The 27311-nt window shown below is 43.7% G+C and overlaps 1 non-coding gene across 1 annotated transcript; it reads left to right on the top strand.

Annotated features, from left to right (window-relative positions):
• The first annotated feature begins 26206 nt into the window (after positions 1–26206).
• Positions 26207–26309, top strand: LOC132417401 (U6 spliceosomal RNA). Its single transcript, XR_009517836.1, has one exon. It is a non-coding gene; the product is annotated as a U6 spliceosomal RNA (small nuclear RNA).
• Positions 26310–27311: the final 1002 nt, after the last annotated feature.

The following is a 27311-nucleotide window of genomic DNA, read 5'->3' as shown; positions in this document are numbered from 1 at the left end:
GCCCACATGCCATAACTACTGAAGCCCGTGTGCCTAGAGCCTGTGCTCCGCAACAAGAGAAGCCACTGCAATGAGAAGCCCACGCACGACAACGAAGAGTAGCCCCCGCTCACCACAACTAGAGAAAGCCCACGCGCAGCAACGAAGACCCAACACAGCCAAAAATAAATACATAAAGAAATAAACTTATAAGAATAAAATAAATAAACTGCATTTCTCTGATTAATGAAGTTGGGCATATTTTCATCTTTACTGGCAATTCCAGCAACTCTTCTATGAATAACCTGTTCACATCTTTGCCTGGTGGTCAGCTGAATTACTTTTCTTTTGCGGGGGCGGGGGGAAAGGCACAATTCTACATAGTGGTTAGCAGCAGACACGCTGAACTGCATTAGTTTCGATTCCAAATGTGTCATTAACCGTTGTTTGTATTTGGATGTTACCTCTCTGTGGCTCAGTTTCTTAATCTGTAAGATAGAGATAAAAATAGTATCTCATAGGATTACTCCGATGGTTAAGGGAGTTAATACATACTAACCACTTAGAACAGATCCTGGCATATAGTAACTGCTTAGTAAATGTTAGCTACTCTCATTATCCTACTGGTGGTAAAGTGTTCTTTATATATTTTGGAGAGATTCTTTGTCTGTTATGTATGTTGCAAAAAATCTTTGTCGTTTGGCTTTGTTACCTTTTGTCATGCAGGCATTTTAAATTTTACTGTAAATGAATCAATTTTCTTTACAATTTGTGCTTTTTTTCCATGTATCTAAACATATTTTTCTTCACAGGATCATAAAATTGTCCTCTTGTATTTTAAAACTATTTTTTAACAAATTTAAGCCTTTAATCTACCTGGAATTTTTTTTATATAGAGGCAATGATCTAATTCTCTTTCTTGCCATACAGATAGCCAATTATTCCAATAAATTTCCGTTGTTGAGGCCACTTTTCTCATAAACCAAATATACATATATAAGCCAGAGTCTATTTCTAAGCTCTCGAGTTTGTCTGATTAATCTATTTTTAACCCTACAAAATTCCATACTGTTTTAATTACTATAGCTTTAAAATAATTCTTGGTATCTAGAAGAGCAAATTCTCTTAGTTCTTCTCATAGCTGCCTTGCCTCTTCCTGAACATCTTCTCATACACAGGAATTTTAAAATAAGTTCACCAAGTTTCATGAAAAAAATCTATTGAGATTTTTTCTATTGGAATTATATTAACTTTGTAGGTCAATTTTGGTAATAATTTATAGTACATGTCCCTGATATTGAGCTTGTATATGCATTAACAAAATGTTTTTATCTTGTTTGATTTTATCATGTTCTTCTATAAAAGTATTAAATACTATTTTCTAAATTTTTTTCCTTGGGTACCATATAAATTTGAATGTAGGGCTTCCCTGGTGGCGCAGTGGTTGAGAGTCCGCCTGCCGATGCAGGGGACACGGGTTCGTGCCCCGGTCCGGGAAGATCCCACATGCCGCGGAGCAGCTGGGCCCGTGAGCCATGGCTGCTGGGCCTGCGTGTCTGGAGCCTGTGCTCCGCAACGGGAGAGGCCACAGCGGTGAGAGGCCCACGTACCGCAAAAAAAAAAAAAAAAAAAAATTTGAATGTAATTGTGAATGGAATTTTTTTTAATAACATTTTCTATTTTCCAATAACTGTTAAATAAAATTTACATTATAATAAAAACAACAAAAAAGTAAATGTAGTGTGTATATATAGACAATGGAATATTAGTCAGCCATTAAAAGAAGGAAACCTTGCTGTTTGTGAAAACGTGAATGGACCTGAGGACATTATGCTTATTGAAATACATCAGACAATGAAAAACAATGTATGATTTCACTTATATGTGGAATCTAAGTAAATCAAACTTATAACACCATAAATTAGAACTGTAGTTGTAAGGAGTAGGTGGTGGAGAAAGTGGGGAGATATCAGTAAAGGGTACAAACTTTCAGTTAAAAGACAAACAAGTTCTAGGTACCTAATATATGTCATGTTGACTATAGTTAATACTGCTGTATTGTATTTTTGCTGTCTAGTATGAGAGAACTGCTTGTGTTCTCAACACACAGACACACACAAGTAGAAGCTATGGGAGATGACAGTTAATTAACTTGATTGTGGTAATCATTCACAGTGTCTATGTGTATTAAATCATCATTTTGGACATCTTAAAGAGATCTTCACTTTGTACAGTCCAAATATACGCAGTTTTGTGAATCAGTAAACTGGAAAAAAGGAAAACCAATGAAGTGGTATTATCAGCCTACTACAGAATAGATCCCAAACAAGAAAGAGTGGCCTCACACATTAGACATTTACTGAGAATGTACTGGGTTGAAACAAATAACCCTCTATTAAAAATATTCGACTGTTTTTTCCAACCCTGCTCTCTCCAGTCTTCTTATACTACTCGACTTTGCACAGTCCGCCCATGGCCTGAGACACTCAAATGTGGGGAACCCCCAAGCCCACCTGGGCCCCAACCAGGAGAAGGGGAGCTTAAAATCTCTGATGTTAACTCAAGCAGCAAAAACATTTAATAAGCATGGTGCTTGCATCCAGCGTTGCACAAAGGGACGGAAGAAGATAAAGGGGAGTGCGACTTAGTCCTCTTCTTCAAGGGCCCCTTCTGCTGGGAGAGCTGAGAACCCAGGCAGGGAAGGGAAATAGGATGTAAGAGGTAAGGAAGGAAAAACCTGGGAGTGAGAGGGGAGTGTTGCAGCTGGGTGGCTGCTGGTGGAGGCCTGACAGGATTATGACATGCATCAAATAACACACACGCTAAAACACTGTGCACCAACCTGGGATTTAACAGTCATGGTTGACTGTTACATTAACTTTTTTTTTTTTTAATTTTTGGCTGCGTTGGGTCTTCGCTGCTCCACGCAGGCTTTCTCTAGTTGAGGCGAGCGGGGGCTACTCTTCATTGAGGTGCACGGGCTTCTCATTGCAGCGGCTTCTCTGGTTGCGGAGCATGGGCTCTAGGCACGTGGGCTCAGTAGCTGTGGCTCGCGGGCTCTAGAGCGCAGGCTCAATAGTTGTGGCACATGGACTTCATTGCTTTGTGGCATGTGGGAACTTCCCGGACCAGGGCTCAACCCGTGTCCCCTGCATTGGCAGGCGGACTCTTAACCACTGAGCCACCAGGGAAGCCCCTACATTAACTTTTGAAGGGCCAACCACACAAGATGGAATGAACTGGCTTAAGCTGTTGTGGAGCGTTTTAGTTGGTTGTGTTGGGGACCTGCTCAAAACCCAAGAGTTGGTAGAAAGATGATTTCAAAGGGAAGACATTGAGATGCAACAGATGCAGAACGACTTCTCAGAGCTTCCCTTGTCTGACTCACAGCAGAAAATTCTGGTAAGTAAGGCTGCCGGAAACTCCCACTTGGGGAGAGGCTACTCCCAAAGAGGCAAATATGAATAAACCTATTACTGTAATTCTCTTGTCCCGCAGTGTTATAGCCTGAAGAAGGTGGAAAGACCACTCACATCTGCACAAACATTATTGCAAACTTTCTCATCTCCAGTTTCTTCTCTTAATTTATTTGTCTTTCCCAAAGAAAGCCATTTGTTCTTCGCATAGAAGCCTTTTCTCCCTACCCCCTCCTCCTACTAAGTTGAGTATATAAGCCTGTAACTTTAATCATTTAGCAAGTTATACTTTTGTTAGGTCCTGTATATAATCATTTCTCCTGGTAATTTGCCTTTGGTCTGTCTTTTTTGTAAGCTCCAGTCAAAGACTCTAAGAGGATAGAGGGGGAAAGTTTTTCTGCTCCAACAGCGGCAAAGTTTAAATGCTTCAACACTATGACACTGCTACTGAATAAGATGTGGCCAAGGGCTTCCCTAGTGGCGCAGTGGTTAAGAATCCGCCTGCCAATGCAGGGGACATGGGTTCGATCCCTGAACTGGGAAGATCTCACATGCTGCAGAGCAACTAAGCCCATGCACCACAACTACTGAGCCTGCGCTCTAGAGCCTGTGAGCCGCAACTACGGAGCCCATGTGCCACAACTACTGAAGCCCACGTGCCTAGAGCCTGTGCTCCACAACAAAGAGTAGCCCCCACTCACCACAACTAGAGAAAACCCACACACAACAATGAAGACCCAACACAGCTGTAAATAAATAAATAAAATTTATTTTAAAAAATGTGTGGCCAAGTAAAAGAAGTAGAGTATAGAGTTCATTCATCTAACACTGCCAAAGGGCCCACTGTGTGCCAGGCACTAAAATAGACACCAGGGACTTAGAAGTAAAGGGCACTCCCCTCTTTAACAACAGCGGGACATTTGGAGACACTTTATATGGAATCCATTCCACACACCTTACACTGAAATAAACTTCATATACTTAAAGGAGTCTAACTTTTCAAAACAACCATAACATAATAGGAGAAACCATGCAAAGAGTTTAAAATAATATAAGGACAGAGATTTAATCCTTGAGGATGTTTATCTCCAATATCACATTATATAGAATTTAAAAGACCCCAACTGTCAGGCATTATCTTCCTGCTATGATCCATGAGAATGTAACTCACTTCCACCTCTGCTTCCTTCTCCTCACCCTCTCATATGTCCAATATAATTTACCTTTTTTTTTTTTTTTTTTTTTTCGGTATGCGGGCCTCTCACTGTTGTGGCCTCTCCCGTTGCGGAGCACAGGCTCCGGACGCGCAGGACCAGTGGCCATGGTTCACGGGCCCAGCTGCTCCGCGGCATGTGGGATCTTCCTGGACCGGGGCATGAACCTGTGTCCCCTGCATCGGCAGGCGGACTCTCAACCACTGCACCACCAGGGAAGCCCCAATTATATTTAGTTCATCTCACAGTGACTTTGGTAAATGTAAGAGATATGCTTACACTGTTTTTCTTTTTTCCTTTTTCATTCAACCATTACCCTGTGTTTCAAGTTGAGAGTGTCATGACCATCACCCCTCATGACACCCTAATTTCCCAGCCTCTCTCCTTCATATCTGAAGGGTTACATTGCCAGATGGAATATTCTTGGCCAGGAATCTTTTCCTTTCAACACTTTGAATATGTCATTCCAGTCTCCTGGGCTTCTTCTGAGAAATCCACTGATATCCTAATGGGGGTTCCTTTGTAGGTTACAATTTTCCTTTCCCCAGCTGCCTTGAGAATTCTTTCCTTGTCCTTGATTTTTGACAGTTTCATTGTACTGTTTCTCTGAGAAGGTCTTTTACATTGAGATAATAGGGTGACCTATGAGCTTCATGTATTTGCATATCCAATTCTCTCTTCAGGTTTGAGAAGTTCTCAGCTAATATTTCTTTTTATTTTTTTATACAGCAGCTTCTTATTAGTTATCCATTTTACACATATTAGTGTATATATGTCAATCCCAATCTCCCAATTCATCACACCAAGCTAATATTTCTTTAAATAAATATTTGCTCCCTTCTCCCTCCCTTCTCCTTCTGGTTCCCAATTATTCTACTATTAGTACTTTTGATGGAACTCCATAGATCACATAGGCTTTCTTTGCTCTTTTTCATTCTTTCTTCTTTGTTAACCTCTATTCAAAATTCCTATCCTCTAACTCACTTATTCTATTTTCTGCTTTCTCTACTCTCCTACAGATGTTTTCTGCTGCATTTTTCATTTCATCCACTGAGTTCTTCACCTCCAGAAGTTGTTTGGTTCTTTTTTATGGTTTCTATCTCATTGGTAAAAATCCCACTTTGATAGGGTGTGTTTTGTTTTTTGGGTTTTTTAAGATTTCATTTAATTTTCTTTCTGAGTTTTCTTGTAGCTCACTGAGTTTCTTCAAAACAGCAGTTTTGAATTCTTTAACTGCTAAATCACAAAATGTCCTGGCTTTGAGCTCAACTGTTGGAAAAGTATTATTTTATTTTTGTAATGACATTTTTATTTTCTACTTTCCTTGGAGTTTTGCATCAGTGCTTTCACAGCTGGCGTACTGTGTTCCATGGTGGTGTCCTGCGTTATCTGCGCGGCTTTCTTTATATCAGTACACCTGTTCCATTCTTCTTGCTCCCTCTTGTGGAGAATTCTTAAGCTTCTACGTCTTCTCTGGTCTTACAACTCGGCAGACAGCCTCCTGGAAGCCTCTTTTTGGTTTTCCAGAAGGTGGCGCTATAGCTCAAATTTGTGGGCGCCCTTGCCCATGGCAGGTGGCCAGTTTTCTGAACATGCGCCCTGTCTAACCAGAGCTCCCTTGGGTGCTGCAGGTGGAAGCTCAAACAAGGAGCCTCCGAAGAGTGGCGGGAGGTGTGGGTTTAGCAATCAGGGCTTTTGAGGGTGCTGGTGGACCCAGTAGGGAGATTCCCAGATGTAGTACTCCCAGAGGCTTGTAAGAGGACCCCCTGTTGAAAGCAATTGCTTTAGTACCCTTTGAAATGCTTATCTGCCTCTTTCCCAATACGCTTCCTCTCCCTTGTCAGGGATGTCCAGCCTCAGTACTCTGGGTCTCCAGCGGTGTCCTGGGTAACTAGGGTAGCTGCGCACTCACTCACCACTTTCCTCCTCTGTGGTGGGGGAGGTGCCCTCTGGATAGATCAGCCCCACGAGATGTTTCCCTGGAGGGGGGAGGGGAAAGTTCATCTTACTGCCGCATTTGCTTTGACCAGACTGTTTTTTTTGGCAGTTGGAATCTCCACTGGAGAAGATTGGACTTTTGTACATTCTCTCTCCTGCTGGGGAATCTGCCCAAGTCAGTACTCTCCAGGTTCCCCCCACCTTCTCACCACCAGAGGAGGGGTCCGCGCAGGTTCCCTGGCTCTGCAGGTTCCGTAGCCCACATAGACATCTTTCTGGTGTTTCCCAGATCCACAGATAGACGGGACTTCTCCAGGTTCTTTGGGCATATGGTGCGAGATCCCACAACACCCACAAAGGTGCTTTTCTTCCTGAATGGATGTGTTTGTTTATTTAGTTATAAATATAGTTGGTTGGTTTACAATATTACATTAGTTTTCAGGTGTACAGCATAGTGACTCAGTATTTTTACATATACTAGGTGATATCACTTATATGTGGAATCTAAAAAAAAAAAAAATTACAAATGAATGTATATAGCAAAACGGAAACAGACTCACAGATTCAGAAAACAAACAGGTGGCTACCAGTGGAGAGAGGGAAGGGTGAGTGGCAAGTTAAGGGTTTGGGATTAACAGACACTAAGCACTATATATAAACTAGATAAGCAACAAGGAGATCTCTTAGAGCACAAGGAATTATAACCATTATCTTGTAATAACTTTTAATCGAATATAATCTGTAAAAATACTGCATCACTAGGCCGTACATCTGAAACTGATGTAATATTGTAAATAAACTGTACTTCAACTTAAAAAATGCTAGCATAACAAATAGTTCACAATTGCTCATTTCTTAGTTTCTACTAGAAATTAACTTTTCTAAGGGTTAAGATTCTGGTTAATATATGTAATTAAGAAGGAAAACATCTTTGTGTGCAAGGAAGTTTCTAAAAAGTTATAAGGAATGGACATGCATTTTGTTAAAGGAAATTAATTTTGTCCCAAAGCTAGGTTAAAGTGAGGAGGGTGGGAGAAGCACAGGATAAAATCTGAATGTAGAGAAGGAAGTTATAGAAAGTTTCTGAAAAAGGAACTCTGGGAAAAGAGTTCTGTTCATGACCAGGTCTGGCAAAGCTGAGAATGAATTTAATTGAGTGAATACATTTTAATATTAAAAGTAAGTCGCTGCATGGGACTTTCCCTGGTGGTCCAGTGGTTAGGATTCCACCCTTCCACTGCAGGGGGCACGGGCCTGACCTCTGGTCGAGGAACTAAGATCCTATATCCCACAAGCCGCACGGCTCGGCCAAAGAAACCAAAAAGCAAAAAAGCAAAAACAGACAAAATACCTAATCCCAAAGAGTTCCTTTTCATTGAGTGGTGAGAGTAGACCCAGGCGGTCCAAAAAAATGGGTTAATTTTATTTAATATGTTAGGAGATCAATGTTATTCAAGAAAAGAAAACAGGTTAAGTGGGAGTGGGCGGTCTGGGAGATGAGGGTTGAAATTTTTTTTTTGGCAGTACACGGGCCTCTCACTGTTGTGGCCTCTCCCACTGTGGAGCACAGGCTCCGGACGCGCAGGCTCAGCGGCCATGGCTCACGGGCCCAGCCGCTCCGCGGCATGTGGGATCTTCCCGGACCGGGGCACGAACCCGCGTCCCCTGCATCTCAACCACTGCGCCACCAGGGAAGCCCAAGTGTTGAAATTTTAAACTGAGGTGTAAGGGAAAATTCCAAGAAGGCAACAGCTGAGCCAGAACTTCAAAATGGTGAGGGGATGAGCCTGTGGGACATACCTCCCTCTTACCCCTTCCCTACAGCTCCCTTTCCCTCTAGGTTCTTGGTCCACCATTTAAGGAAAGCAGGATAGAGCTCAGTAGAATGAAGTTGTGTGGTTTTCCTGCCACTGTTACATATTACATCACACAAGGTGGGTAACAAATTCTCAGGAATGACTGAAGACCCCCCTCCTAGTTTCCCATAATAAGTCCTTTGTTGCCCCCACCCCTACCATCTCACCAATGACATTAGAGAGTATGAGGTTCCAGCCAATGATGAAAGCATACCGTTGTCCCATTGTGACATAGCTGTAGCAATACACGGACCTGGTACCCAGGTCCAAAACTCAGCATAGCAGAGCCCAGACAACACAGAAGACAGGGTGGCCACCAAGAAGCAGATGACCATTGCAGGTCCAGCTACGTACTTGGCCACTTCACCAACCATGATGTGCACGCCAGCTCCCAAGGTATTGCTCACACCCAAGGCCACCAGGTCGAGGGTGTTCAGACAGGGAGCCGTGGAACTCTCAGAACACTCCCTGGGCTCCAGCAGTCATCTGCAGACCAGCTTTGGAACAGATGGGCAGACGTTCTGACACAGCATCTTAGACGCAGTTGGGAAGGCTAAAAAGAGCTGCTGAGAGGGACTTATCTGGCAGTCCAGTGGTTAAGACTCCATGCTCCCAATGCAGAAGCCCTGTGTTCGATCCCTGGTCAGGGAACTAGATCCCATAATGCTGCAACGAAGATCCCGCAAGCAGCAACGAACATCCTACATGCCGCAACTAAGACCTGGGACAGCCTAGTTAATTAATTTTTTTTTTTTTTAATGTCCATCCACCCTTGGCCCTGGGAATCCAATTCCATAGAGCAAAAGAGTTATGGGGAGCAGTTGGTAAAAGGACACATTGGGCAAGTTCTCCATCTCCCAGCTTTGGTTTCTTAAACATAAACAAGACTTCTAATATGTTTCCAAGTCACCGGAAGGATTGCTTGAAGAGAAGTGAGGGGGAGCAGAATCTGTCTCCCCCCAATTTGCCACTCTGTCACGTGGGTTGTGTTGAGCTGAAAGCAATCAAGACCCTGCAGACTCAGGGAAAGCTCTTTGCCTCTCACTTAATTGCTCAAAATAATTTACATTAGGAGGCCTATGGCAAGAAGAGACCTATTACCAGAGAGAACTTTTTATCTCAGAAAGACTCACCTGTATATTCCAATAAAGATGTTAAAAAAAAAAAAGACTCACCTGCAAGGAGTGGCAAACATTTGTTTACCAAGCCTTTGCCCGTCCCATCTTCCTGTGGGATGTCTTCCTTCCCTTTGAAGCCCCAGATCCCTACCCAGTTCCCCTTAGGTCAGGGGAGCATTTAAGTCTCAGTTGCCTGAATGTCTTTGAGCTTCAGAGTTTATACAGGGCTCCCATACATACCAAATTAAACTTGTTAATCTGCCTTATGTCAATTTAATTATTAGACCAGCCAAAGAACATGGAAAGCCAAGTTTTCCACCCCTACAGAAGCAAAAGCTTCCAGCAAAGTGCCGGGCACACACTAGCTGCTCAATTGGTATGAGTTGAGTGGATACGAATGCTGATTTTTAAATTGAGATCATCAGCTCAAGAAAGCTATCAGAACACTGTGGAGTGAAGCAGCCTTGTTTAACTATGAAGCCATAAATAAAAGCACAAGATATGCCCCAGGTCATTAGGTGGAAGGAAAATGTTACCACCCTTCTACTGAGTTGAATAAGTGCTATGACAGTCCTAGTCAGACCTCGTAAGGTCAGACACTCTCCTTTGCCTCTCGTGGAATTCCTTCTGCGCTGAGACACAGAGAATCTGAGCCTCAGTGAGTCCAGAGACCAGGGATTCTAATTTGTGATTCTAATTAGACCAGTGATTCTAATTAAAAGACCGTGGGTTCAAGTCCCTGTCAGGGTTTTGGCCGGGTTCAAGTCCCAATATGAGGTGCACAGTTTCACCAGCAATTCCACTTCTGGGTGTACATCCAAAAGAACTGAAAATAAGGTCTCAAGGAGATATTTATACACCCATGTTCACAGCAGCATTGTTCACGACAGCTGAAAGATGAAGGCCACCCAAATGGCCATCCACGAAGAAATGGATAAACACAGTGTGGTCTATACATACAGCAGAATATTATTCAGCCACGAAAAGACAGGAAACTCTGACGCATGCTACAACACGGACGCAACTTGAGGACGATATGCTAAGTGACATAACCCAGTCACAGAAAGACAAATATTGTTATGATTCCACTTCTAGGAAGTACTGAGAGTAGTCAAATTCATAGCAACGTAAAGGAGAATGGTGGCTTGCCAGGGGCTGGGGTGAGGGAGAAATGGGGAGTTCTTGGTGAGGACACGGTTTCAGTTTTATAAGATGAAAAGAGCTCTGGAGGTTGGTTGCACAGTAATGTAGATATACCTAACATTACTGAACTGTACACTTAAAAATGGTTAAAATGGTAAATTTTATGTGATATGTATTTTACCACCATTTTTAAAATTGCTACCAATGAGAAATAACAGAGCCAGCTTCTCAGAGTTGCTGGGCGGAGCAAACCCAAAAGTGTTTTAATGTAAATCACTGTACAGTCACCCCTCATGAATACCAAACTCCACGGATGCTCAAGTCCCTTACAGTCACCCCTGTATCTGCAGATGAGGAACCCACAGACACAGAGGGCAAACAGAAGACTGAAATCAGTGGTCCACGTGTCACATTCACCGTATAAGGGTAATTATTAATATTGTTGGACACGAGCCAAAAAATAGTCATAGATCATCAGGACACTGATCCAATCACACACACACACACACACACACACACACACACGCGCACACACACCTCTTTTCACACACACCTCTTTTCACACACACCCACAGCTCCCAGCTCCTGTCTTCATGCAGAAAATGGGTCAGAAGCCAGGCTGACCCAATTGCACACTTGGATTGCTGAGGTCTCTTTAGGAAGATCTGAACTCAATGCCCGGTTTCCTACAGAAGAGGGGGTTACCCAAGACTTACTGGATCGTTGGAGTAGAGCCTGGAGCCCTGGATCAAAGCCAGTGACGTTGAGTTTAAGCTGTGTAGCGCTGGAGCTGATACATTTCTAAAAACCAGGGCTTCCCTGGTGGCTCAGTGGTTGAGAGTCCGCCTGCCGATGCAGGGGACGCGGGTTCGTGCCCCGGTCTGGGAAGATCCCATATGCCGCGGAGCGGCTGGGCCCGTGAGCCATGGCCGCTGAGCCTGCGCGTCCGGAGCCTGTGCTCCGCAGCGGGAGAGGCCACAGCAGTGAGAGGCCCGCGTACCGCAAAACAAACAAACAAACAAACAAAAAAAACAGGTGGCTTCCCTGGTGGCGCAGTGGTTGAGAGTCTGCCTGCCGATGCAGGGAACGGGTTCGTGCCCCGGTCCGGGAAGATCCCACAAGCCCCGGAGCAGCTGGGCCCGTGAGCCATGGCCGCTGAGCCTGCGCGTCCGGAGCCTGTGCTCCGCAATGGGAGAGGCCAAAACAGTGAGAGGCCCAAGTACTGCAAAAAACAAACAAACAAACAAACAAACCCAAAGCAGGGAGTCCCTGTGCACAAAAGACAACCCTTAACCCCTGGGTTGCTGGGGGTGAAGATGTGTTGGGAAAACTAGTAAAATAATCTTATCCAGGCTTCAGAAGCAGAAGCAGGCCTCTGACCGACCTGTGACCCTTCCTGGACTGCCTGCTTGCCTGCACACCTAACGACTGTTACAAGTCAAGCAGCACGGATGATAAGAAAGGGAATGGGTCTTAGAATTTCTTGAGCCCTGGAGACCTGGCCAGTGCCCCGGGGTCTGGAAAATCTTGTGACTTGCATGGTGAAATTAGCAGCATTGTTATAATTGAACCAGAGCTGCATTTTTGCGGGCAAACTGATAATATCAGTTTGAGGCCTGGAATTATAAACAACAGAAGCCCTGAGAACGCCAATCGGAAATCTAACCAGTAGGATGGACGCACAAACCTGGGGCCCTTCCCACCTGGGGCTCCAGATTGCTGTTACTCAGAAGTTCCCAGCTGCTGTTTGTATCTGGATGTAGGTGTCGGCCCAATTCGGTGATGTGTACCCTGTTACGTTTTTTCTAATATTCTTATTCTTTTCCTTCTAATGATTGTATATTAAAATTAAGTGAAATCACCTTTCGTTAAAGAATTGATAAAAGCTGTTTATGTGTGTGAGACGAGTGGTTATTTTGCCAGCAAATCCAACAAACCTTAAAACCGAAAGCAGGCTTTCAGTAAAACAGGACAGGTTTGGGTGGGTGGGGAGTACCTGCAGTGTTGCTATCAACCCTGGACTCTTCTATGGTTACCCTCAGGGGATGGTTCTGAGATGCTCTTTACTGTGGTAAAGTACACATATCATAAAATGTACCCTTTTAACCATCTTTAAGGGTGCAGTTCAGTCCTGTTAAGTACATTCGCATTTTGTGCAATGCAACTCCAGAACTTTTTTCATCTTGCAAAATTGAAACTCTGTACCCATTCAACAGTTCCCCCTTTCTCCCCTCAGTTCCTGGCCATCATCATTCTACTTTCTGTCTCTATGAATCTGATGACTCTAGGTACTTCATTTAAGTGGAATCATATAATATTTGTCCTTTCCTGTCAGGCTTACTTCTGTTGCAACAAAAATAGAAATGAGGTTTTTTTTCCTCTCCTGACAAACAGGAAAATAAAGGGAGCAGTGAACAGGCTAGAGAACATAAACTGGCCTGAGTTAATCCTAGTTTTGTTTTGTTTTGTTTTTCCTAGTTTTAACTGTTACTAATCTGTAGTGTCTGTAGTTAGATTTCTCCTTCACAAAGCTAACCTGTCCCCCTTAATCCTGTGTAATTTAGGTAATTAACATCCTGCACCTGGTATTTATTCTTTACTAAACTCTTGTAGCAAATCAGCCCTTGTAGCTGTTTGCATTTCAGAAAGGAGGTCTGCAGACTGATAACCCAGAGACTAATGGACCCAATTACCGGGTTGCCTGACTCCAGCAATGACTGTTTTGAAATAATGCAAGAAGAATGAGAATGCAAGACCTTCACCATTTTGATCCTTATCACTCGCTTCGGACTGCGAACTTCCCTATAAGAATCCCTGCAATTCCCCAGGAAGGGGGGGAGCACAGTTCTTGAGGCACTAGCCTACTGTGTCTTCCCTTTGCCTAGCAAAGAAAGTAAAAAGCCTCTCTATCTCCTATCTTCCAATTCTCTGTCTCCATATTTTTATTTGGCAACGGTGCACAGGGAGCCAGACTTTGGCAACATTCCCCTTAGTAGGATGTCCACAAGGTTCATCCATGCTGTAGCATGTGTTAAAATTCTCTTCCTTTTTTTTTTAATATAAATTTATTTATTTATTTTTGGCTGCGTTGGGTCTTCGTTGCCGCACACAGGTTTTTTCTCTAGTTGTGGCAAGCGGGGGCTACTCTTCGTTGCGGTGCACAGGCTTCTCATTGCGGTGGCTTCTCTTGTTGCGGAGCACGGGCTCTAGGTGTGAGGGCTTCAGTAGTTGTAGCTTGCAGGCTTAGCTGCTCTGTAGCATGTGGGATCTTCCCGGACCAGGGCTCGAAACTGTGTCCTCTGCATTGGCAGGCGGATTCTTAACCACTGTGCCACCATGGAAGTCTCATCATTTTTTTTTTTTTTTTCGGTACGCGGGCCTCTCACTGTTGTGGCCTCTCCCGTTGTGAAGCACAGGATCCGGACGCGCAGGCTCAGCGGCCATGGCTCACGGGCCTAGTCGCTCCATGGCATGTGGGATCTTCCCAGACCGGGGCACGAACCCGTGTCCCCTGCTTCGGCAGGCGGACTCTCAACCACTGCGCCACCAGGGAAACCCCCATCATTCATTTTTTTAGTGAACTAATTGAGAAAAATATTTGGGGGCAGTACTCCATGCCAAACACTGTACTGCTGTTTGGATGTGTGAATTCGAGAATAACTTCTGTCCTCAAGGATCTTACGTTCCCAGTAAGATATAGAAATACATCATTAAATAAAGAGACTGATGAAACGCCATAATAAAGTCACAGAAATAATTTTCCCTTCTCTTCTGATTCTTCCCGATCACCCAGACCCTTCTCTGGAATATTATATTCCCTTTGTTATAATCTATGTTGTAGAACCTGAGCCATTTGACCTGTAAGGATGTCCCACAGTCTGGATTTTTTCGGTTGCACCTTCCTGGTGCAATGATCCTACGTCTTTATTTCCTGCCAGTTGACAGCAGGATCAGGTACTGGTTCAGACCGGCATACCCAGTATGCTTCTTGTTCATTTTTTAACATTTGATTTCCTATTTTTTTAAATTTCCTCTCTTTAAAAGAAAAAAAAAGCATAGCTATAATAGAAGCTTCTGAGTATGACTCCAAAAAATGTGGTCTGTTTTGCAAAAAAAGAGGGAAATTTGGTCTTGTCAGGAACGTATTTTCTGAGGAAATGGCATTTACGTTTAAAAGGGATAATCAGGCTGGTGATTAGCTAGCAAAAAGCATTCCAGGCAGAGAGAATCAGGCTGACAGCCCTCTGTCAGAAAAGAAATAAGGGATAATCAGCATGGCTGAAATCTAATGAGGCAGAGAGAGAGTAATTACCATGCAGAACTAAGAGAGACAAGGTTATTTAGGTCCCTGTAAGCGCTGGTAAGAATTTGGCTTTACAAGGACACTGGGGTCCATTAGGTTTTTTTGACCTGGGTTTATGTCAGGATAATTATTTGCGTTTTGAAAAGAACATTCTGATCTAGCTTCAGAACATATGCCAGAGAGGCCAGAGTGGATGCAGGGCAAGCGCATAGGACGCCGATTCCTCATCCGGGTGAGACGTAACCACCCAGGGGGAGCCAGTGGGGGGAAGGGACTTGTTTGCAGGGTGAATGTTTTAGCAGGAATGTGAGTTTAAATAGACTTGGAGTAGTAGGGGAGATGGAGTGGTCTACTAGGAGTGGGAGTGTATACAAAAGATTATGGATGCAGGTCAACAAGCCAAATTTGACCTAAATCCAAATTGACTTTTCTCCGACATGCTGCGGGTACCTCGCAAACACAATAAATGGCAGTCATCAGAGACGCGCTTTCCCGCCCCGGCCACCAGGGGGCGCTCCGAGCAAAGCCATTTCCTCCAAAGCTGAGACGCTGTCCCTGCAAACATTTCCTTTTCTGGCCTGGTACGTGGACAAGACAAAGGAAACCAGAATTCTAAAGGCTGTATTACGTGACAGATGGGACCGCTTAAGTTCCAGGGTCCTGGGGTCAGAACCTAGCACCACCACTTGTCCTGCTACAGCATGCCTTTAATGTCAGTCTTCATCTTCTTTTTTTTTTTTTTTTTTTTTTTGCGGTACGCGAACCTCCCACTGTCGTGGTCTCTTCCGTTGCAGAGCACAGGCTCCGGACACGCAGGCTCAGCGGCCATGGCGCAAGGGCCCAGCCGCTCCGCGGCATGTGGGATCTTCCCGGACCGGGGCACGAACCCGTGTCCCCTGCACCGGCAGGCGGACTCTCAACCACTGTGCCACCAACGAAGCCCAATAAATAGTCATTTTAAGCACTACCAATAGTGATAATAGTAATACTTATAGTAATATTTATAGTAATACTAATTACTATAATAGTAATGCTTATTACTATAATAGCAATATTTATAATAGTGGTAATTCTTATAGATACTAACAAAAAATAGTGATAATAATGGTAACACATTACTATAAAAACAATAATAAACTTCAATAGTATTACTTATCACTACAATGATATAATAGTAGTTTCCCAATTAATGAGATCTCATCACAAGTAAGACATGATGTTAATCACTTTACATAGATGATTTCCCCCTATGCCAAACCTCATTTTGCTGATCTCTTAAATGGGGATATTAAAAATCCCAATTTTGGGGTTGGGGGAGGGATAAACGAGAAGGTTGGGATTAACATATACACACTAATATATATAAAATAATCAACAAGGACCTACTGTACAGCACAGGGAACTAACTGAAAGCGAATCCCCAAGCAAACACTCCATGGCCCTTAGCTCTGATCTTGGCAGGAAGGGAGCCTTTCTGGACTTTTTTTGATCACACCGAGATACAAGGCCTGCCCTTGTATCTAAGAATTAGACTAAGAATTACCAGGGGATTTCCCTGGCAGTCCAGTGGTTGGGACTCCACGCTTCCACTGCAGGAGGCACAGGTTCAATTCTTGGTCGGGGGACTAAGATCCCCAAGCCGAGGCCAACAAGTAAAATAAAATTACCGGAAGCCTCCAGTAGGTGGAGCTAGGAACACGAATAAGATCTCGAGTCTCACTCCGACTGCCTGAGTGTGAATCCTAGCTTGTACCAACCAAGCTCCGTGATTTTGAGCAAGTGACTTTGACATCTCTAGGTTCTCAAGTCACAATGAGAACCGCGTTAGCCATTGACTTACTCGTGGCCGGGGTAAATAAATGAAAGCATGCTTGTTAAGCACTTGGCATGCTGATTTGCTAAATGGAGCCATAATTAATTGAGCTACTCAACAAGCTTTCTGCAGGCCAGCACCCAAGCTGAATGATACGAGAGACGTGTCTGCCTAACGCTTTGCCCTTGAGGTGCTTCTATTCTGATGCAGAAGGTGGTCACAGCCCAGGTGGCCCAAGCAAGGGACTTCATGTGTGGAGTCACAGATCTCACCCACTAAACAGGAGTCCTCACTCCAAAAGAAAGTCCTGGGTAACTGCAGACATTTGTCTTCTTGGGGGTTTACACCACTTCCTCAAAGTTTATTTCTCATCTACTCAACCCCTCTTCTTTCTCCATGTTCACCCAAAATGTGCTCTCCGGTCCAGTTACCTGAGTTGGCAGCTGGGACCACACTCTGCCGGGGTCTCAGTGTGCCCATCTGTGAAATGGGTACAGTGGCAGCCTGTATAGAAAAACATTTTATTGACTTCCAATCACCCACGTTAAAAAATCAAACTTAAGACACTATAACTGACTCAAATATCGTGCACAGATGCAACTGCCCTGGAAAGACACCAGTTGATTCATTCGGACCTGTTCTCTGCTCTCATGAAGCTTCTATTTCAGAGATCAGGTTCCTTACTATTTGTGAAGTTTCAGCTTTACTCATGGGCACCACCATTCCACCCTCCAGCCTCATAAGAGTTCCTCGAAAAGCATTCAGGAGGGAATTCCCTGGTGCTCCAGTGGTTAGGACTCCTGCGCTTTCACTGCCTAGGGCCAAGGAAGCTGCAAGTGTGGCCCAAAAAAAAAAGCATTCAAAGGGCTTCCCTGGTGGCTGGGAGTCCGCCTGCCGATGCAGGGGACGCGGGTTCATGCCCCGGTCCGGGAAGATCCCACATGCCGCGGAGCAGCTGGGCCCGTGAGCCATGGCCGCTGGGCCTGCGCGTCTGGAGCCTGTGCTCCACAACGGGACAGGCCACGACAGTGAGAGACCCGCGTACCGCAAAAAAAAAAAAAAAAAAAAAAAAAGCACTCAAGAGCCTTTCAGATTAAACTCTTTATCCTATGAATGCGGGTTCTCACAGCGTCTTCTTACATACCTCCCCACCCTACTATGCTTGCCTGTCTTACCTCCTTTTTAAATGGGGGCCCACATGGACCCTCAGAGTTTCTATGAAACAATCTTTCATGCCCAAATTATCTTTTTTGGGGGGGAGGGGGGCGGCGGGGGCCACACTGTGGGGCATGCAGGATCTTAGTCCTCTGCAGTGGAAGCGTGGAGTCGACCACTGGACCGCCAGGGAAGTTCCTTTTATCCCCAAGCTATCTTCATCCCAAAGTGAAAACATTTCAGCTGCTGAAGATGCAAAAATAAATCTTTAGATAAGCTTCCTTCATCTGCCGCCTCAAAAAACAGCTGCCCTTAACCATTCCCTCCAAGGGAAGTTTCCTGCAAATTCTGCTGCCAAGACAGACTGCCCATTCTCTTAGCATCAAAAAGCCCGAAAGAGGGCTTCCCTGGTGGCGCAGTGGTTGAGAGTCCGCCTGCCAATGCAAGGGACACAGGTTCGTGCCCCGGTCCAGGAAGATCCTACATGCCGCGGAGCGGCTGGGCCTGTGAGCCATGGCCGCTGAACCTACATATCTGGAGCCTGTGATCTGCAACGGGAGAGGCCACAACAGTGAGAGGCCTGCGTACCGCATTAAAAAAAAAAAAAAAGCCCGAAAGAAATTTCCATACCCTCCCACTGAAATCCTAATGCCCCCTCCTTCAGTTAAATTGATATATAAAAGTTTCTCGTTACTGGGAGGTCCTTCATGTACTTGTTACTAAACGTCTTTTCTCCTATTAATTTTCAGGCCTCCAACTACAAGACCTGATTTGGAATAGGAAAAGGTTTTCCTCCTGATGCTTTCTTTAGAATTTCTTTCCTAGGATCCCAAATCAACAGGGAGTTGCCCTTGAACTGAACCCCTCTACCCAACCACTATAACTCTTGGCCTTCTCAAGTTCTGAACCCTTGACATGGACTCCAAGTACCAAGGAATTGCATCTCCCTTTCTTACCAATGAATTAGGACCTGGAAAATAGATTTCAACTAATACCTAATGAACAAATAAATTGTTCACAAGAATCTTCAGGAAGGGACTTCCCTGGTGAGGCAGTGGTTAAGAATCTGCCTGCCACGGCAGGGGACATGGGTTCGAGCCCTGGTCCGGGAAGATCCCACATGGCGCGGAGCAACTAAGCCTGTGCACCAGAACTAATAAGCCTGCGCTCTAGAGCCCACGAGCCACAACTACTGAAGCCTGCGCGACACAACTACTGAGCCTGCTATGCCTAGAGCCCGTGCTCGCCAACAAGAGAAACCACCGCAATGAGAAGCCTGCGCACCACAACGAAGAGTAGCCCCTGCTGACCACAACTAGAGAAAGCCCACGCGCAGCAACAAAGACCCAACGCAGCCAAAAATAAATAAATAAAATTTAAAAAAATAATAAAAATCTGCAGGAATATTCAGCGAAACTGGATTTTGGAAACTAAAAGACTGTCCTAACAGATCCTAAGCAGATAAAGAAAATGAGATTATGCCCCACCCCAATCCTCTTCAGGATTCTACAGTAATCCAAGAGGAATTCCCTAAGTGAGCTGTCATTGCTCTATGTCGAAAATATCTCTTTGCAGCAAGCTCATGAGAACCCATTCTTTGAAATGACCTGGACACCTGAAATCTCTTTTCCAGAAGCTGCAATGCCTTGGAATCTAATCATATTTTCTAGACCTCTCCCCTAATTTCTAGACCTCTCCTCTGATTTTTTTAACAAAAAATTAATTGGTCGGTCTAAGAAAGAAATGGAAATTTCCAAATTAGAGGATCATAGCCTGGGAAGAGCATCTCAGAAAGCTCTGAGAACTGTTCCGCCCCTTAGAAGACAAGGCACAGTTATATGAGTTTTTAGCTACAGAGGGCTGTACATTATATGATGTATTTTTGACAGTCTACATAATCCAGATCTAAGCAACTTCGTGGTGGGTCATGTGACCCCTTATAAGCTCTAGAAGGAATCCTATCTTTTAAGGAGCTGTCTTTGATGCTAGGAGAACGTTGCTCTTTTAGGTTTGGTGATGCGTAATGCAGATATACAATGCACAGTGGGGGGAGAGGGAACAAGAGGCAGAGAAGAATTTTTTTTATGTTTAAATTTGTCTTGTCTTGCCATAAAATGTTAATTTTATTTCACACCCCTATGCTTGCCCTGACTGCAATTTCCATTCCCTCTGTGATGTCCTTCCCCATCTCCCAGACCTGACTCTTTCCATAAAAGCCATTTTATAGATCAGCACTGTCCAGTAAAATTTTCTGTGAGGATGCAGATATATAATATAATATCTGTGCTGTCCAACAATGGTAGGCATGGGTCCAGCATCTGCTGTGAACACTTGAAATGTGGTTCCTGCAGCTGAGGGAGAGTTGCCAGATTTAGGACAAAAAAAATACAGGATTCTCTGTTAAATGTGCATTTCAGATAAACACGCACTCTTTGGGACATACTTATACTTGTTACCGAGTCCAAGCTCGCTCTGTTCGGCGCACTACAGGCCAATAAATCGGGAGACGAAGCGTTGAGGCGAGAAAAGCCAGCAGACCGAGAAAACGGCACACTAAAGTCTCAACATAACCATCTTATCTGGGTTTGAATGCCAGTTTTTAAAAATAGAACAGAAAGGGGGAGGAGATGAGGAAGTAAAGAAAAAGGCCATAAAGTTTGCAAATATCTCCTGGAATGGCCAGCCTCGGGGAGGGGATGTGTTAATTTCTTCTTTCTTGCAGCCATCCACAGGTGGACCGGGTCAGGATACTTCCCTGAACAAAGGCACTTTGGTTTAACCTTCAGGCAGATGGGTAGGGTTCCCGGAGGCAGGCCATTATGTATAGACAGTATCCTTTTAGTGAACAAAAGCAACGGGAAGCACAGTTTAAAGTAAAAGATACAGTTTCAATGTGTAGTCAGATTTAGCTCTTCCCTGTTACATACTGAAAAATTATACTCAAAAGTCACTCTTGGGGGTTTCCCTGGTGGCGCAGTGGTTGAGAGTCCGCCTGCTGATGCAGGGGACACGGGTTTGTGCCCCGGTCCGGGAAGATCCCACATGCCGCGGAGCGGCTGGGCCCGTGAGCCATGGCCGCTGAGCCTGCGCGTCCGGAGCCTGTGCTCCGGAACCGGAGAGGCCACATCAGTGAGAGGTCCGCGTACCGCAAAAAAAAAAAAAAAAAAAGTCACTCATTTTTCATCGGCTCTTCACATCTAACTGGGCATCCTGTATTTTGCCTGGCAACTCCAGACTGAGGAGCTGAATTCTTTTTTTTTTCCCTACCTTTTTAAAAAAAATTTAAATTGTATTTTTTTATTAAAGTATAGTTGATTTACAATGCTGTGTTAATTGCTGTACAGCAAAGTGACTCAGTTACACATATATATACACATTCTTTTTTTTTTTTTTTTCCACACTGCGAAGCCTGTGGGACCCTAGTTCCCTGACCAGGGATCGAGCCTGGGCCCTTGGTGGTGAAAGCATGAAGTCCTAACTACTGGACCACCAGGGAATTCCTTATAGATTCCTTTTTATATCCTTGCCCATATGGTTTAATCTCAGGATATTGAATATAGTTCCCTGTGCTATACAGTAGGACCTTGTTGTGAAGAGCTGAATTCTTAATTGATTTAATTTTAAAAAGCTACACATGGCTACTGTATTGGACAGCACAGAGTGGCTGGTACAAATGAGTCCAGAGGGCGAATAACAGGACACAGTTATTGAGACGTTAGTTTCCCAATGCTGACCAGAGAGGTCCTTCATGGCCCATCTCTCCCCTCTCCTGTCTCCAACCCTTCATCGCTTTGGCATGTACTCTCTTTTTTAAACAAGTACACCATCAGTAAACCCCATCTGAGCATGGAATCCTGGAATAAATGGTATGGCTCTGAGTGTTTGACAGTGAAGTTTCTGGAACAAGTGTTAAAGAAAACAAAATTATCCACTGGACACTTGTAAAATTGGTAAAGCCTTGAGAATTCCCTGGCAGTCCAGCGGTTAAGACTCCACGCTTCCACTGCCGAGGGTCCAGGTTCAATCCCTGGTTAGGGAACTAAGATCCCACAAGTGGCATGGCGTGGGCAACAAAAGAAAAAATATGGTAAAGACTTAAAACAGAAACAGACTCACAGACTTAGAGAATGAACTTACGGCTGGGGAGGGCGGGCGGGCAGTGGGGTGGGGGGAAGGGACAGATTGGGAGTTTGGGACTGACATGTTCACACTACTATATCTAAAATAGATAACCAACAAAGACCTACAGTACAGCACAGGGAACTCTGCTCAATATTCCGTAATTACCTAAATGGGAAAAGAACTTGAAAAATAATAGATACTAGTATATGTATAACTGAATCACTTTGCTGTAGGCCTGAAACTAGCACAACATTGTAAATCAATTATACTCCAATATAAAATAAAATACATTTTAAGAACTGGTAAAGACTATTTCAGACAAATAAATAGGAGTTGTGACCATTGCCACAGGGGATTGAGATTGGGCTAAAATCCAGGGACTCGGAGCCAACAGCAGAGTAAACGCGGGTCAGTGGATAGAAAATTACTAAGAGGAGACATCAAGGTAGGGGGATTCTTACTAACTGGCTTAACAGGATTCTTGCTAAAGGCAGACCAAGGACTTAAACATCAAGGGTGTAGGATGAGGAACTTGATCAGATATCAGGAATTATCAGATATCAAGGATGGGCGTGGAGGCAGCCAGATTCTTTGCTAAGACTGGACCGGGCAGGCCACAGACAGGTCAAAGGCCAAGGTCAAGGCCTAGTTAAGAGGCTTCAAGGGAGTCTGACGGAAGTTCGGTCAAAGAGAGAGTCTTCACAGACTTCCCCGGTGGCGCAGTGGTTAAGAATTTGCCTCCGAACGAAGGGGACGTCAGTTTGAGCCCTGGTCAGGGGAACTAGATCCCACATGCATGCTGCAACTAAAAGTTTGTGGGCCGCAACTAAGACCTGGCATAACCAGAAATAAATCAATGAATAAATAAGATTTTTTTAAAAAGAGAGAGAAAGTCTTGGTCAGTATTGTCCAGGAAGAAGAAGTGTGCTTCTACTCTTCTAGGTTCTTCTGGCTGATCTAAGGGTTCAATTGACATGAGACAGATTAACAAGAGAAAATGAAACAAACATTTAATAGCTTGGATACATGGGAGAGTCCCAGGAAAACTGAGTAACTTGTCAAAATGGCCAACACTGTCATCTTAAATGCCAACTTCAGCTAAAGACAAGAGAGGATGTTGGGGCTGGTGGTTTGGGACCTGAAAGGGGAGGAAGACAACTCACATGGAGATGGAAAAGCAAATCCTTGGTAGGCAAAGATTTGCTGGGCCGGGCAGGGACAACGCAACAAAGAGGACTCTGATCTCCAGGTCCTGCCGAGTTTCCCCCACTGTTAGCTCATATTCTTTGCAGACATCTCTGGTCGTAGCTCTATTCTGGGAACAGACCCACCATTTTAATTCTTTAAGCAGTTAGGGGGAAGGTCAAATGTTCTTCCTGAGTCTTTGGGGCCTTGATTATTTTCAGCTCCAAATAACCTGCGTGCCAAAGAGACGCATATCGGGATGGCCAGTTGTGTTTCCCTACAGGCCTCAGGGGAGCCTGACTGAAGTTTGGTCAAGGAGAGCGTCTTGGATCAGTACGTATTCTTAAGGGAACTCCCTGGCGGTCCAGTGGTTAGGACTCCGAGTTTTCAATGCCGAGGTCCTAGGTTCGGTCCCTGGTCATAGAACTAAGATCCCACAAGCCTTGTGGAGAGGCCAAAAAAAAAAAAAAAAGGATGTACCCTTGAAATGTGATCAGAAGGCACTGAAATGTATGGTCTTCTTCCCCAAAACCCATGATTACAATCTAATCATAAGAAAAACAAGAGACCAATCCCAACTGAAGCACACATTCTACAAAATACCTGACCAGAATGCCTCAAAACTGTCCAGGTTGTCAAAGATAAGGAAAGTCTGAGAAAGCCTCACAGCCCAGTGGAGCCCAAGAAAACGTGACAACTGTACGTAGTACGATGTCCTCGATGGGATCCTGGAACAGAAAAAAGGACATTAGGTTAAAACAAGAAAAAACAAAGAAAAAAACTAAGGAAATCTGAATAAACTATGAACTGCAGCTAATAATAATAATATTGGTAACAATTGTAACAAATTTGCCATACTCATGTATTCATAATGTATTTTTAAATTTATTCCTTAAAATATTTTTATTTTATATTGGAGTATAGTTGATTATGAATGTTGTGTTAGTTTCAGGTATACAGCATTTTCAGCAGTTTCAGGTATTATGCATTTACATGTATCTATTCTTTTTCAAATTCTTTTCCCATTTGGGCTATTACAGAGTATTGAGCAGACTTCCCTGGGCTATAGAGCAGGTCCTTGTTGGACTAAGAATGTATTAAAGTACAGGGGAAACTGGTCGCGGGTATGATGGGAACTCTGTACTCTTTCCAGTTTTGCTGTACATCTAAACTTGTTGTAAAATTAAAAGTGTCTTAAAGAAAATAAGTTTATTTAAAAAAACTACTGCAAACATATGGACACCAAGTGGGGAAAGCGGCGGGGGTTGGGGGGGAGGGGTGGAATGAATTGGGAGATTGGGATTGACATATATACACTAATATGTATAAAATAGATAACTAATAACCTGCTGTATAAAAAATAAATAAAATTAAATTAAAAAAAAAAACTACTGTTCTGGATCGGTAATTTCTTAGAAATCCGAAGAATGAGAGTATGTCCCATCCCCCCCAAATCCCCACCCCTAGGGCTTTCATAGTAAATAGAATTAAGTTTGTTTACCATTGTTAACAGATGTATGCCTACTCTTTGTGTTCTGTTGATATTCAAAATGCTCTCTGAAGCAGCTGTCAAATCTCATTCTTTGCACTGAATGAGGGTGTGAATGTCTTTCCTGCTGAGGAGGGAGGAATTCTTGCCTCCAAGTCCCCGTTTCCCTTTCAGATTCCCACCCCCACTCCCGCCTCCATTGCCCTTTACTTTTGCATCAATTTCCCCAGCTCTGGCCCCATAGTCTTTCCGTTCGCCCCCCAGGTCGCATTTGTAATTGAGGGAATAACGACCTTGACCTTGGTCTTGGGCCTGCCTTCCACATGCCCAAGCCCCTTCTTAGCAAAGAATTCGACTAAATCATTTCCCCCACCCTTGATATCTGATCAAGTTTCTCATCCCTCCATTTAATGTCTAAGTCCTTGACCTGCCTCAACGAGAATCCTATTAGACTCATTAAGTCAGAATTCCACCTTTGGAACTGCTCTCAGTGATTTTCCATCCACTGATCCCCTCACTATACACTGTGGCTGCAAATCCCCATTTCTCCTTGTTATAACTGGAGATGCGCTCAGTCCGTCTCCCCTATTGAGAAAGTCTTCACCCTGAAGGAGTTTACTACAGGCCACCCCAAACTATGCAGCTCTGGCATACTGACTATTTAGCGTGAAAGGCACCCGAAACCGCAAATACAGGAAAAACACTCTGACCTTCCTTCTTTTTCCTAAAAGTGGAAGGTGAAATTCCCAGATGACAGATGATTCTTATTCAGAAGGAAGTCACATTCTTGTCATTAAGGATGAGAAGCTGAGAAAACCATGTACATTTATTTAATACAAGTTGTAAATGAGAGAGTTCTAGACATGTCTCTTATATAACCCAATGTAAAAGCAAGTAGGCTTTATCATATGATATCTCTTATATGTGGAATCAAAAAACAATGACACAAATGAACTTATTTACAAAACAAATAGACTCAGACACAGAAAAATTTAGGAGGAAAGGGGGGTAGGGATGGATTGGGAGTTTGGGATTAGCAGATACAAACTACAATATATAAAATAGATGAACAACAAGTTCCTACTGTATAGCACAGGGAACTATAGTTGACATTTTGTAATAAACCATAATGAAAAAGAATCTGAAAAAGAATATATAGATATTGGGTTGGCCCAAAAAGTTCATTCTGTTAGTGAATACATTGTTCAATAAAATTCTTGGTGAAAATGAAAAATGTGTCTGTTTCCTTAAAACCAAACGAACTTTTTGGCCAGCGCTATATGTATAATCACTTTGCTGTACACCTGAAAGTAACACAACATTGTAAATCAACTATACTTTCCAATTTTTAAAAAAGTGATTACTGATTTAAAAAAAAAAGCAAATAAGTCTTGCCATCTCCTTGTGTCTTGAGTCCTTGTGAAGGCTCCCGTGTCATGTAAAACTTGTATTCAATAAATATGCATGGAGCTAGCTTCCACAGCATGGGTAATAAAATCGGAACAGAATGATACAGAGTAATTAGCATAGGCCTTGTGCATGGATGACACGCAACATTATGAAGCATTCTGTATTTTTTTAATGTGTATGTTTTCCTCCTGCTGGTCAAACTTATGTCAATTTAACTCTCAGGAACCGCCAGCAAGAACTTTAAAAGCATAAAAGTTTGCTTCCCTTACAATCCCTATTGCAATTCCTTACTTTTTTTTTTCTTTCTCACATGGAATTTTTTTTTTTTTAACCATCCATCAATAAAGTAGTGATTTGTAAGGCTGAATTGCTCTTTTGGATAAAAGGAAATAGAGATGAACAGTCTCTGACATAAAGACAGTGCTACCCAGATATAGAAACAATCCCCTTTCTTCAACCTTCCGAGGGATTTGTTGGATGGGAAAACAGAGGCTGGAGTAGTACACAGGATGTGAGTGGCATGATTAAAATATATATGTACTGAATGGTTTATATGTGTGTCCTCAGAGCCCAGGCAGACCCTGGAGCTTGACAGACACTCGGGAAAGTGTATTGAATAATTCAATTAGTTAGGTGGTTCCAAGATTTTACAAGGTGCCTTCAGAAACTCAAAATTAAAACTCATGACTCCGCTCCCCCCTAAAGGCACATGCATGTTTTCTCATCCATGTGAATCAACAGCACTTCCAAACACACATTTGCACACTCCTGACACTTGGAATCTCATCTTTCATACCTTCCTCTCTCTTCTCTATCATGTACACTCCATCACCAATATTATTAAGAATGGCCATACTGGACTTCCCTGGTGGCGTAGTGGTTAAGAATCCGCCTGCCAATGCAGGGGACACGGGTTTGAGCCCTGGTCCCAGAAGATCCCACATGCCATGGAGCAGCTAAGCCCTTGCGCCACAACTACTGAGCCTGCGCTCCAGAGCCAGGGAGTCACAACTGCTGAGCCCAGGAGCCACAATTACTGAAGCCCGCGCACCTATGGCCCATGCTCTGCAACAAGAGAAGCCACTGCCATGAGAAGACCATGCACCACAATGAAGAGTAGCCCCCGCTGGCCACAACTAGAGAAAGCCTGTGCGCAGCAACGAAAACCCA

The sequence above is a fragment of the Delphinus delphis genome, chromosome 20 (assembly GCF_949987515.2).
Source record: "Delphinus delphis chromosome 20, mDelDel1.2, whole genome shotgun sequence".
Classification (NCBI taxonomy): Eukaryota; Metazoa; Chordata; class Mammalia; order Artiodactyla; family Delphinidae; genus Delphinus; species Delphinus delphis.
This window is presented reverse-complemented; position numbering and strand designations above follow the sequence as displayed.